Below are 12,590 nucleotides of genomic sequence, written 5' to 3'. Positions count from 1 at the left end.
AATTAGGGAAAATGTTGCAAAGTTAATGATTTATAGGAATTAGCTTAAGAAGAGTGTATATGTTTGCATGGGGCAGAAAAATACATTGAAGAAAGGTAAATATCATGTTCATATCCCAGAAAATTTTCTTTTTAGTCCATAGGTGATACCAATAATGTCACTTCTATTGGTGGTACTCTTGTTGCTCAATGGCCTAAAATGAGAAATACTTTCTTAAGGGTCTGTTAGTTGAGAAAGACTTACTTATTGCTCTTTTGGATAAAGTGAGAATGTCCAAAATTATAAGACAAAAGTACTGGTGGGTATTAAAAACAATACGAGAAATAAAAAATCTAAATTTGACATGTCTAAAGATATGACTGATGTTGGAGTATAATGGAAAGATGACTAATAGTCTCTCAGTAAAGATATAATAACAGAAAAATAAGCAGAAGCCATACTAGATATACTTAGAAAAGGTGGTGGGAGAAGAAAAAAGTCCTTTTTGTTAGATGGCTTTGTATTACCAACATAAAGTAAATTTCTTTTACCAGAGAGTAAGCCTTCTAATGTTAGACGAGTAACACCCACTTTCTTTCTTATCTCATTGAACACTAGATTTATTCAGCACAATTGAAATTTTTATATTTGAGTACTGTTGACTGGCTATACATTCAGAGTTTTGGTTTTTAGTCTCAAGTAATGTCAAGAGGATTATGCTTTTGGAATTTAGTGTCATCAGCATCAGAGAAGCAATTGAAATTTCCACAGTAATACAATCTAGTATTAAAAGTATCAGCACAATTTTCTGGCTTCTTATTCATTTGTAGATAAAGAACAGTATAAATATAATGCATGTGTGTGCAAACCACATTGCAGTATGAGACTGTCAGACTAACTTCCAAAAAACCACATAAAGGATTCCTAAACACCATAATGGTGGTGCATTTTTCTTTAATTAGTACTCTGAAAACATTAGGTTTCTGTACTAGTTGGCTAGGACTGTCATGCAAAATACCACAGATTGGATGGCTTAAAGAACAGAAATTTATTTTCACAAAATTTTGGAACCTAAAATTTCAACATTAAAGTATCAGCAGGGTTGATTTCTTCCATGACCTCTCTGCTTGGCTTGCAGATGGATGAATCACCTGACCTTTTCCCTCCTCCTCCTCCTCCTCTTCATCCTGCCTCTCCTCTCCCCATGTTCTCCTCCTCTTCTCCTTCTCTTTCTCTTCATCCTCTCCTTCTGCTTCTGACACCAGGCACACTAGAGTAGGGGCCCAATCTTTCATCTTCCTTTAACCTTAATTTCCTTTTTTTAAAGGCTTTGTCTCCAAATATAGTCACATAAGAGTTAAAGCTTCTAACTACCCATTTTAGGAAAAAAAGAAATTTAGTCTGTTAGAATTTTTCATACTTTTCATTTTCAGTATCTATGACAAAAAGCTGAAATGAGATATTTTCTAAGATTTAAAGTGTGGAATAAATCTTTCCAATTTCTCTTGCCCAGGAAATAGGCATCAGATTTAGCTCAGCTGAAGATGACTTACTATTCCTGTTCTAATATCCTGGGACTCTGCTCAAAGTGTTAGATGGTGTTGCATAACCAAAGAAGCAGTTTTTGCTTTGCTACATGTACACAACTCAAGTTATCTTGATAGCAACATGTTCCTGCAAGGTAGCATTAGTGTACATGAACAGGATACTCCTCTCCTGGACTGAAGTATATTTCTAACTGTTTGAAGAGTCAGAGATAGATGGAAGAAATCAAACCAACAGAAGCCTGTAAAGCACTTCTATTGACATAGTTGAATTCTGTTTTGAAGTAAAGTCAGGGACTGTAGGAGGGCAAAGATGATGTCATAAAAGCTGTAGGCTTTTCAACCTCTTATCAGGAGTCCACAGGGAGAAGCTAGAGAGAGCAGCCAAGTCATCTCTGACTTGGTCTCTGTATTATGAAGCTGCACAGAGCCAACTGAAGACAAAGTGGGGCGAGATTGATGGATACCATCCACAATTGCTTTCTTAAGGGTACAGAAGGATGTGTAACTGTCAAAGTGAAAATGTATTTTTGTTATTATTGGGTTTAACTTGGAAATTTCCTCAGTAGTATGTGGGTAACTGAGTCTATTCAATTCTCTCATTTTAATTTGAAGGATAGCTCTTTAATAAGTGCAGTGACTTCATCAGTGAGTCACATGCTTGCATCAAATCTACTCTATTCCCATCTAGTCTCCATCATATGCATAGCTTTGAAATGTGAAAATGAGAAACGGTATTCCTCAAATCTTTGAAATCATTCGGTTTCCACTGTCTAGGGCCCTGAATGACACTGGGCCAGCCCTGTTTCCCAGGCCTCCCAGACCCTTCCTAGAACTCCTGCACACATCACCAAACACACAGGAATCTCACCTCCATTTTTAAAGATCTTCCACTTGTATTCTCTATATAGGAGACAATCTGAAACATTAAAGAGTGGAAAGTTTGGAAGAACCATGAATGCAAATAAGGTCATAGGAAATTACCCAAAGAGAGAAGAAGTAACCTGAAAAATTAGGCAAAACAGGCTTTGCAACCAAAAGTATTTCCAAAAACAACCATACTTCTTTCATACCAACCATAAGTATAATTCAACAAAGACTATAAAAATCTACACTTGTATGACCTTATCATAGCCTCAACGTATATGATGTAAAAATGTAACTCCAAAGAAAAACTGACCAACAGTTATTTTTATGGGAGATTTCAACACATTTTTCATGATAATTAAGTGAACAATTGGATAAAATTCAAAAAGACTACACATAATTTGAACAACAAAAATAATAACAAAAAAATCACATAGAATTTGTACCCAGTAGTTGGAGAAAATACATGAAATATGTATGATCAAAGTGAGCATTTACTAACAAAAGTCACCTTTAGAAATTGTAAGATTCAGTTTAAACTTATCTTGTGTTTGCAATGAAATTTGTTTAAAAATAAGATGAAAACACATAAATAATGAAAAACATAATATGATTAGAAATTTCCAAAAAAATTAAATGTTTATATAAAGAGTGAAACATGTTTACATTTTGAGAAAGGTGATTTCCCTTCAATAAATTAGTTAATGGAAAAAAATCATATTAACTTCTCAGATGGTTTCTCAAAATTTTAAAGTTCATATTCAACTCAGGATTAAAAAACAAAATAAGCTAGGCACAGTGGAACACTTCTATAATCCCAGCAGCTTGGAAAACTGAGGCAGGAGGATCAGTTGAAAGCCAGCCTCAGCAACTTAGTGAGAGTTTCAAAATAAAATATAAAGAGGGAAAATCAAAACTACTCCAAGATTTCATCTCACTCCAGTCAGAATGGCACTTATCAAGAATACTAGCAATAATAAGTGTCAGTGAGGATGTGGGGAAAAAGGTATACTCATACATTCCAAGTAGGAATGCAAATCAGTACAACCATTATGGAAAGTAGTAGGAGATTCCTCAGAAAACTTGGAATGGAGCCACCATTTGACTCAGCTATCCCACTCCATGGTTTATATTCAAAGGACCTAAAATAACCATACTGTAGTGATCCAGACACATCAATGTTTATAGCAGGTAAATTCACAATTGCTAAACTATGGAACCAACCTAGATGCCCTTCAACAGATGAATGGATAAAGAAAATGTGATATATATATATATATATATCACATATATAGTATAGTATATGTATACTATATATATAGTATACATATACATTGTGTATATATATATATTGCATACACACACATACATATGTATATATAATGGAATATTACTCAGCTTTAAAGAATTATTAAATTATGGCTTTTGCTGGTAAATGGATGGAGTTGGAGAATACCATGCTAAGAGAAATAAGCCAAACCCAAAGAACTAAAGGTTGAATGTTTTCTCTGATATGCAGATGCTAATTCAAATTCACAATGGGGTGGGGGGCACTAGGCAAGAATAGAGTTAGTTTAGATTAGGTACAGGAGAGTGAAGGGAGGAGAAGGGGCATGGAGGTAGGAAGGATAGTAGAGTAAAACAGACATTATTACCTCATGTACATATATGACTACATAACTGATGTGATCCTATAATATGTAAAATCATGTATGATTTTATATATATATAATTTATGTAAGATTATCAAAATGCATGAATTCATTCTACTGTCATGCATAACTAATTAGAACACATAAAAAATTAAATTTAAAAAAAAGGATCAGGGATGTGGCTCAATGGTTAAATGCCTCAGGGTTCAATTTCAGGATTCAAAAGTATAAAAAAATGAAATCAAATAAAATAAACAAAAACAACCCATATAATCCCAGACAAAAATTGCATCTCCTTTCTCTTTCTTGTTTTTCATTTTCTTCTCCTCTTCCTCCTCCTCCTCCTCCTCCTTCTTCTTCTTCTTCTTGTGTGTGTGTGTGGTTTTGGGCTTATGCCACCCCAGGTCTGGGCCTAGTAGGCAAGCACTTACCATTGAGCTACACCTCTGACCCAAAATAGGTATTTGCTTAATCCCAAAGAGAAGATCATAATGAATGAATTCTGGAAATAATTTTTTTTCCATATGTAGAGCTAAATATGTAAAGGTTCATTGCCTTCACCTCTGTGGAAGTCATTATATATTGTATTAGTGCAAAAAAAGTAATGGAAAGTACAGAAGAGCAGTAGAAAGAAAAGTTCTATAATTTATAAATAATTGAACTGTAGAATGTCAGATTAATAATAATTGAAAATAAAATTCAGTACTATTTATGGATAAAAATTATGTGTGTGTGTTTGTGTGTATTGTGTATCATCAATCATCACTTGGGAAATATAGAATACATTTATAAGACAAAAATAAAATGACCACAGAATATAAGACAAAAATAATGTATCTGGAACCAATCTAATTCAATATGTGTAATCATTTTATGAAAATAAAAACATTTATTGATTTAATATGCCCACATAAATAGATTATTTTCATCTTGAATATCTCATCTTGAAAACTCTTACATGTGAATGATATATATGTATATATACATGTGTATATATAATTTCAGAAAGGAAAATCAAAAATAGAAACTGTTACAACAATACACAGGAGGAAAGAGAAGAAATATTAACAACCTATGTCAGTGAACTAAATACTACTTCCCATTACAGTACTTGTTCAGATATTTCCAGAGGTTACTGGTCCCAAAAGGTATCTGTGGGAAGAAAATATATTCTTAATAAAATTTTGCAAGCAGCTATGTTAAGTATTTCCTCAAGAAAGAACAAAATATAGAAAAGGAATAACTGCATTACTCATGGAATTAGATATTGTGAATTCTTTCTTTGCTTATGTCACACATTTGCTGCCAAACTGAAAATTGCTTTCTCTGTAATAATCTTTAGTTCTTAGAAGTCTATTTATACATCAGATTCAGATTTCGAATAAGAGTGAACTACTTGTAATGTCTCTTACATAAATCTTATAATTAGCTGTGAATCTATTGCAGTAATTCAGTTTCTGATTCATGCTCACATGGGCTTTACAAAGAAAGGTACACAAATTATTAAAATATTTAGTAGACAGGATCTATGCCCATAGAAGAAATATCTGAGGGAATTCAGGGAAGAGAATAGTTCTAGGGGAGGTTGCACAGGGTAACTGCAGGTTGACAGTATGGATGTTCCTCTAGAGTATTCAACACATTCTTTCAGGAAAGTCAATTGCCTAACTTCCCAAGTGGCCTCCTGTGGGCGAAGAGGTAACTTCAGCTTCTACTTGAAATGAGTTCTTTCCCTATGCCAGTGTGTCATTTTTCAGTTAGATTCCATCAGTCCATAAACACTCAGTTATGGAAGAATACAATTCATTGACTTAAAAACACTGCTACTTCATCTCCCAATTAATCATGTCCTTACCTTTCCTCTGTGTAGATCACATCCATGACTCTCTGCCTAGCACCCAAACTCAAGTGCATCTAACCAACCATCTGCTTCATCCAGAATGCTAAGCAGCACTACTGAAGTTTAGAACCATTATAATTAAAACTGAATTCTGTGAAAGCTCATCCCTCATCTCTTAGAACTTGACTTAATATTTCCATGAGAAAAAAAAAATTGAGGTCATTAATGATATACCACATGGGTGTCTTATCCTAATATTTAGAAATAAAATGCAGTTTGACATAGCATCTTACCTGTCCTCTTTTTCAAACACAACTTTTCCAGCTCTGTTCTTACCCCTTGCACTCAGATCCCATACAAGCCCTTTAGGATTCCATACAAGCCCTTTATTATTTCTCATTCCCCTCTGTTTTTAGCTTTGCCCTGTCTTTTTTGAAGCTTAACATTATGTTAAATATCATCTTTTTAAAGGAACAAAAGGAATTCACATTGTGAAACAAGTTTGCCTTTCCGGCTATTGTTGAAGATCTCCTTTCATGGTTTGCTTATCATAATGTTCCCAGATCATAGCATAGTATAACTCATACTAGAAAATTATTTTCTGAAGGTGCATTATTGATTCTTTCTTCAGAAACAAGCTTCCTTAAATACTCCTCTGCTTTTGCTGACCTCACTTCTTGTTTTCCCACTAACTCCCATTTAATAATCTCATTATCTTCTCTAACCAGAATATTTTCCTTCTCCTTTGTCATCATACTGAATAGCAACACATGTGCCCTCCCCAATTTTCCTTTCCTTTGTGACCCTCATTACAGTTATCTTATATCAAGGCTAAACTACTTCTTTGTATTTTTTATACATATCTTTCCATTTCCAAATAATACATTCTATGTCTCTATGCTTTTTCGCCAGTGTTACTGCAAATTGTCTTGACTCTTCTTGCATCTTGTTAGCCTTATTCTGTTAATCTTAATGCTGCTATCAGAATAAAACTGCAGTAAAATCATTCTGAATCAATAGTTACATGGCTCAATAGGTCTAACAATGACACCAAAGCTTATTAGCATGTTGTATAAAATTGTTTAAATATATATCCACATTCCTTTTCCAATTTAATTGATTTGAATTATTATGATCTTCATTTGTGATGATTTCCTGAATGAACAACCTCTCTGCTCTTCCCTTTTACTTAGTTTGTCTGGAATAAATGTTTATCATTTTTAACCAAGAGAACAACTAATCTATTACTCTGGTAAAGTACCAAGGGAACTTTTACTTGTATTATCAATTTTTCTTCCTCACTCTGACTTCTAAGAATTTTAATCTATAATTTGTGCTCTCCCTTTCTATAAAAGTAGGTGGGAAAAAATTCATTTTGGTTTATGGTTAAATGAAAAATTAACTATATTTTTGGTTACAAATAGTATCTGCAAGGACTTGGAGATTGCATAAATAGTTCATGCATCAAGATTATATAGAAGAGAAGAATGGGAAAGTCGGATAAAACAGCATTGTGCATTAAGAAAAAACTTGCTAAGATTTTGTTAATATAAGACTATAATGAGGAACAATGAATCTGATTCATTGAGATTCTAACTGGAAGTGTAAAGGGAAGAAACATGGAGAAAGATCATGAGGCAGACTGAAGCACAAGTTTCTAAGCAAGAAGGGTAGGTGAATTCGGAGGCTGAGTATGAAGGATGCAGTTTGACATAGTCAGCATCTACCTGTCCTCTTTTTCAAACACAACTTTTCCAGCTCTGTTCTTACCCCTTGCACTCAGATCCCATACAAGCCCTGCAGGAGTTCCAGAGGACTTATGTAAGGACATCTGTAATCAGGAGTGGGATTGGATAGGATGTCATACAAACAGAAGGTAAAGCTGTGTGCTTGTCCTTCTCCTGATGGTGACTGCGACACCTGGAGATAAAGAGCATACTGTTATTACTTCTACTTGTCCAAAGGCAATAGGGAAGGTGAGCCTGGGACCAATGTGCCAAAGGAATGCTGACCTGAAAAGAACAATTCATTGGAAAAGTTTGGGGGCTTACCGTTTCAGAGGTCTCAGCACATAGACAGCCGACTCCATTCTTCTGGGCTTAAGGTGAGGCAGAACATCATGAAAGAAGATTGCGGTGGAGGAAAGAAGCTCAAGACATGATGATCAAAAAGCAAAGTGACAGCTGCTCTCAACAAGGACAAAATACATACCCCAAAGTTACACCCCCAAGTACCCACCTCCTCCAGCCACATCCATCCCTACCAGGGGATTAATTGTTAAACTTCTTATAACCCAATCATTTCATCTCTAAATCTTCTTGAATTTTTTTCACATATGAGCTTTTGGGGGACACCTCGCATCTCAGCCATACCAGAATCCTTCCTAGGAGCACTCACAGTTAAGACATCTCATTGCAAGTATTGACATTATAAACCTAAATCTGGACAATGAAAATCATGGATTTCTTTCCACCTGTCATGACCCCAAACATTCCATGTAACCAGTGTAAGCCTTACCTAATGAACACATAATGCCTATGCTAGATGATTACTAAAATACTTTCTAAATATTATATTTGTGAAGAATATTTTGAGGAGCTGAGGATGTTACTTGGTTGTTGAGCACTTGCATAGCATGCATGAGGCCATTGGTTTGATCTCCAGCACTGCGAAAACAAAAGAGAAAAAAATTTTGAAAATTTGTGATACACAGTGTTTGCCAAAATAACATCAAATGTCTTTAAACTGTTTGTTATGATAAAAAAATGACTTACACGTACTGAACACTTAAATGTACATGAGCACAGATATGGAAAGAAACATTTCATTCAGCAATTGAATAAATGTATAAATAAGTTTGGGTGCAGAATTTAAATTCAGAAATTATAGTACTATATCATGATTTCTTAACACTGTGATTCACTACCTATATGAGAAAAAAATATTATATCCCCCCAAAATGAAATTAAATTAAAGGGGAAGAAATGTATATATTTTAGCTTTGCCTGTTTGCAAGTTACAAATTTCAGTTAAATCTTTATCATATTAAGAAAAATTCATCACTCAACACACCAAATAAAGGTCTTATATTCTTATAACATTAATCTAAAAAAGAAAAAAAATTAACAACTTTTCTTGTTTTAATAAATTATGTAAACTGCTATAAAAACATGGTGATATGTGGTTGAATGTATTGAAAGCAATTATTTGAGACAACGGAATCCTTGGTACATATTGAATTTTATCTTGCTTACACTCACCATTTTGTGGTCTCTTTAAGGACTGTTATTCTAATTCAGATTTTTCTCAACACTTTAAAAAGAAATATTAATGCCTGCAGAAGCCTGCCAAGAATGATATCCAGGAAGGTGATCCCTACAGCGGTTTATTACATCTCAGTCTTCTTTTCTTCTATTAATATTCTTCAGTCTTTTTAGTCTTCAAATACTTTTTTAGGGTTATTATCCTTCACCTTAAGGAATAAATGCATCTAAGAAAAACTGACTGCAAAGCAAATGTCTTCCAAAAATTTTTCCTTCTTTTAATCAGTTCTTAAATTGAGATGAAGGTGACTTCCAAGGGAAATGGGATATATTTTGAAGACAGGTTTTTAAGTGAATAGCTCTCAGACTTTGAGATTTTATAAAAGATTAAACTTTCCAAAAGAATTTACAGTTACCAACATAGAATTGCATTAAAGTTGTTCTTAAGAAAATGCATATCGGATAACCTGTATAATGTTTAAATAGTAAATACAAGAAACATTAAAATTAACAAAAGGAAAAATACCTTTCCACTAATACATGAGATTAGATCATCTCCAGTTACTATCTTACTCAGGAACAATTAAGAAACTCAAGTTTTCATTGTTTTCTGAGTTCTTGATCTTTTGTCATGGGTTAACAGTGCTCTATGTTACTTAGGAAATATTGCTTTGTAATATGTATGACCACTAAATAAAACAGTTTTCCAACATATAGCTCTTTCTATCATTGTTCCTGTCCTTATTTCCCCTTACATTACTGATCTATAAAATTAAAAATTTGTGCAAAATACAAAAGTATCTTTATTCTACATTTATATACCCTACACTTTATTCTGCTTTTTAACTTTTGTCTAGTTGTTGTACTAATAGAGTTGACAAACATTTTTTCACTTAAGCCACACCTTTTAAATCTAATTTATGAATTCTGATTTAAATAAAATTTAAATTAATGCCTCTGACTTCTATAACAAAGTAATTTTTACTAAAATTAAATTATTTTTAAAATTATATAAAATACTTAACTTTCAAGACATGGACATTATTATTTTCCTTACAAAAAAACAATGGTTCTCAAATATGCAGCCCAGAAAACTGTATGAATTGGAGATATGTCTCCATATAATTTTTGTTTGCCTGCTACCTTCATTTGAGAATTTCCTTATAAAGAAAATCATTGTGAAAACTTCTGTTTGATTTTCATAATTTAATTTTTAATCCTCTGTGGGTCACAATATTAAAGAATTCTAACTTTCTGTTGTTCATTTACTCTCTTTTCTGGTGATATTTTGTGGTATTATGATTTTAAGAAATAGGATTTAATGACCAGTTTTTCATTTTTGTTTAATATACATTTATCTATAGAACAAAAATTAAGGATGCAGAATATTTTGTAGTATGCTGTACCCTTGTGGTGTATAAAGTAGAGCTCTCTACATGAAAGCACATGCTATTTCTATAAAGCCTTGGAAAATGCCATTACTATTCACTTGCTAAAAATTATAAATAAGGGTAATTGATTTCTAGAAACTTGAAGAAAGAATATAAGCTCTTGTTTTTCAGGAAGCACAAAACTGGAGACAAATTTTTGAGCTGCTGAAATTGAAAGGCATAATTTCATGAGAAAAAGAAGGTCTCAGGAATCAATACCAGGATTCAAGCACTTAGACAAATATTGGACAACATGAAGCACAGATGGAAGTATTGAATAATTATTAAATTTGAGTTACAGGAATTTGAAATGCACCTGGAAATATGAAATCCTCCTTGAATTAAGCCATGAGTGACATCAAGAATAAAAGTTCACTGATATATTCCCCCTTCTTGAACAATACACTTTTAAAATTCTGCCTAGTGTGTTTGTGAAGAATTCTAAGCCAGTGGTTCTCAAACAGGGCATTGGTTTCTCTTAGGAGGCATTTGACCATGTGTGAAAATGATTTTGGTGGGGAGGGGACGCTACTAGCACATGCATGGCATCTACATTTACAGCTTACAGTGACAGGACACCATAACAAAGTACTATTAAAGTCGGTAGCCCCAAGAATGAGAAATCATGCCCTAAACATATTACCAAATACATAAACAGTCATCCTTGGAACAACTCATTTAATCTATAAATAGAAAGAAATTTGCTATGCTGATTTTTACTTTTTTTCTTGAGTTTCTTTTTAGAGATTTATTACATTATACCTATTTTCCAACAAATATATATATACACATTTATATATATAAATATATTTATATTTAGAAATATATTTGTATTTATAAAAAAGTTAATTTCCATTTTAAAGTAGACTTGAAAATAAATTTTACTGGAATAAAACTCCAAGTCCATTCATTTTTAAGGCAAATAATAATCTTCAGTTAAGTGCAATGGACCAGTAATATTCAGATTTCACTTAGGGGAGTCTTGCAAACTGTGCTCTTTCCTGTTTTGCTTTCATAATTAGCACACTATTGAAATACATTTACGTTTTGGAGGGTACCTGTTGCACCTTCCATTTTATTGTCAATATTTGTTTATCGTATCATCTCTTAATGATTTTTGTTTTCCACTTGGGTCTATAGAACAGAACTTATATGAACATTCTTGCAACTATCTTTACAAGGGGACATCCTTTTGATTCTCTTCAGGAAATGCCGAGGAGGAGAATTGGTAGCTATACTGTAAACATATTTTTAATCTGATAATAAGTTATCAAATTGTTTTCAAGTGTGACTGTGCTATTTTTTTATTTCAACCTCAATGCATAAGAGTTTTGGTTGCTTTATATCCTTCCAATGAGTCATATTAATGTATGTGCAGTATTATCTAATTGTATTAATTTGCTTTCCCTAATGATCAGTAATTTGAGTATATCTTGTCAAGTGCTTATAAGCCATTTTTAGGATTATCTACCTAACAGATACTCAGTTTAGTCTATTTTTAATAGTTTTGTCTTAGTATTGAGCATTGAGTATATTTTAAAGATTCTTAATACAAATTACTTCTCAGACACTAATGAGGGAGATACGTATTTTCAGTCCACTAACTTATTTACTTTCCTTAATCGTGTTGTTCTAGACCTGAAGATTTTAATATTGATGACAACCAATTTAAATATTTTTCTATTATATTTGAAATTTTAAGTTTTTAAAAAATTTTTAATTTTAATAGTTGTGAATGTTTACAAGGTGCCATGTGTACATTTAACAAATGTACAAAATGTGTAATGATTAGATTAACTACATATTCATTCCCTGAAATATCTTTATTTTCTTTGTGTCAAGAACATTAAAAATCCTCTTTACTAGCTATCTTGAATTATTAATTGTTGTTAATTATATGTATGTATCATGTTTTACATGTCCCAAGAAATTTTTACCTAAAGTCATGAATGTGTTCTATGTTAACTTCTAGAAATTTTATTTCAACTTGTGAAGGTAGGTGTGTGCCTGATACA

General features: G+C 32.7%; 1 long non-coding RNA gene across 1 annotated transcript; it reads right to left on the bottom strand.

Annotated features, from left to right (window-relative positions):
• Positions 1–4,977: 4,977 nt before the first annotated feature.
• LOC306669763 lies at positions 4,978–8,545 on the bottom strand. Its single transcript, XR_013766219.1, has 4 exons — positions 8,400–8,545; positions 7,934–7,980; positions 7,653–7,802; positions 4,978–5,194 (listed from the first exon to the last, which is right to left on the bottom strand). It is a non-coding gene; the product is annotated as an uncharacterized lncRNA (long non-coding RNA).
• Between the last annotated feature and the right edge of the window lie 4,045 nt (positions 8,546–12,590).

Source organism: Sciurus vulgaris (genome assembly GCF_902686455.1).
Source record: "Sciurus vulgaris genome assembly, chromosome: 9".
In the NCBI taxonomy this organism is placed as follows: domain Eukaryota; kingdom Metazoa; phylum Chordata; class Mammalia; order Rodentia; family Sciuridae; genus Sciurus; species Sciurus vulgaris.
Note: the sequence above shows the minus strand (reverse complement) of the source record. Positions and strands in the feature narration are given on the sequence as shown.